At 40.4% G+C, this 1,984-nt stretch overlaps 1 pseudogene; it reads right to left on the minus strand.

The window, feature by feature from the left end:
* Nucleotides 1–303: 303 nt before the first annotated feature.
* On the minus strand, nt 304–1,206 carry LOC117028785 (40S ribosomal protein S26-like; annotated as a pseudogene).
* Nucleotides 1,207–1,984: the final 778 nt, after the last annotated feature.

Genomic DNA, 1,984 nt, shown 5'->3' on the forward strand with positions numbered 1-1,984 from the left:
CCTACTCCGGTGTTTTATCAGAGCTCCCTTACAAAACACAAGTCTCAAGCTAAAATTATGAAGAATTTCAAGACAGTGATAGCAGAGCAGTAAATCAAGAGTAAGGCCCCTCCAAACACAGGGCCCCGTGTCACCACACTGACAACTGATCCAGGAAACCAGCACTGTGCACCCGGTTACTCCTTATCCCATCCCTAGTTTATTTCTTCATAGCCTTATTTTTTTTTTTTAAGTATAACTTCCATTTTAATTATTTATTTTTTCCCAGAAAATATTTCTTCAGTCCTTAAGGACTGAAGCTCCTTACGTGGGCTTTGGCAGAGGTTGTGGGGCAGCACCTGCAGTGTAAATGAGGGTGGGGGTATTGGGTCCTTCTAGGCTTCACGGGAACGATTCTTGACTACCTTGCTGTAAATGGCACAACTCACACAGTAATGTAGTTTCAGGGACAGCTTGGAAAGCACATACGAAGGTAGGACAATTAAGTTCCCGAACTTGTTGCAACGATGTTGCTAACCTTTTTTGATATCAGAGGGATTATTTATTATGAATTTTTACCAACTGGACAGTGAACCAAGTTTGCTATTTGGAAGTGCTGAAAAGGCTGCGTGAGAAAGTTAGATTACTTGAACTTTTCAGCAACAATTCATGGCTCTTGCATCACGACAATGCACCAGCTCACGTGGCACTGTCGTGAGGGAGTTTTTAGCCAGTAAAAACTGTATTGAAACACCCTCCCTACTCACCTGATCTGGCCCCCAATGACTTCTTTATTTACCTGAAGAGAAGGGAAATATTGAAAGGAGGACGTTTTGATGACATTTAGGACATCGAGGGTAATATGATGACAGCTCTGATAGCCATTCCAGAAAAAGATTTCCAAAATTGCTTTGAAGGGTGGACTAGGCATTGGCGTCAGTGCATAGCTTCCCAAGAGAAGTACTTCCAAGGTGACCATAGTGATATTCAGCAATGAGGTATGTAGCACTTTTTCTAGGATGACTTGGCAAACATAATTGTCAGACCTCGCAGGCGGTGAAGACACTCAAATGTCCCTAACTGCTGCGGCTCTACTATGTTTCAGCTGAGGAACTTCTTGTTTGCCTTGCCCTGGGGCACACATTAGGTGCAGCTGGTACAGCAAATAGGCTGCACATGGCCGTGTCGCTTTTTGGCACGATCACAGTTCCTTCTTTTCATGGTCATCTTGGAAGCAGGAGCCGACAGAGCTCTTCATATCCTTCTCACTAGCTGATAATCTCTTCTTGTTTTTTTTTGTTTGTTTGCTGTGTTTTGTTTTATTGTTTGACTCCCTCTATTTGAACGTGAGTTCCAAGATAGCAGGAATCTTTTCTTGTTTTATTCACTGATGTACCTGTATCTCCCACAATAGTATCTGACACATAGTATGGATCATTAAATATTAGCTGAATGACTATGTGACTTTGCATAGGATGTGAAATCTAAGTCTCAATTTTTATATATAAGTAAGTTCTACCTTATAGAGTTGTTTTGGACTTTAAAAGAGCTTTCCTTATCAAATGTCAACCACAGCACTAACTCACAATAAGTGCACAATAAAACTAGCTAATTTTATTATAAATATCTTTGCAAATACAAAGTGTTTAAAAAAAAAAAAAAAAACAGGTACTTATGCCATGGCTGCACCTGTCTAAGGTACATTTGGAAGAAAGACACAGTCTAGTACACCCTAAACTGGGAGCCAAAAAGAAGCTACAACATGCATTAGGGCAACTGTCTCACCAGTTTTATTTCCCTCCAGGCCATCTACCCTGTGTTTTTCTGTTCTCCACATTCTAATCAGTCATTAAAAGTTATTTACCTCTTCCTTTTTGCTGCTAGCGGAAAGATTAAAAGAAAAAGTTCTGATTACAACTCCACGTGCAAACAACTGGCTCTGGAAAAGCATGCCTAGACAAATATATCCTCAGAAACCTTTCTGGGAGAAAAAAAAAATCATTAG

Source organism: Rhinolophus ferrumequinum, chromosome 10, assembly GCF_004115265.2.
Source record: "Rhinolophus ferrumequinum isolate MPI-CBG mRhiFer1 chromosome 10, mRhiFer1_v1.p, whole genome shotgun sequence".
Classification (NCBI taxonomy): domain Eukaryota; kingdom Metazoa; phylum Chordata; class Mammalia; order Chiroptera; family Rhinolophidae; genus Rhinolophus; species Rhinolophus ferrumequinum.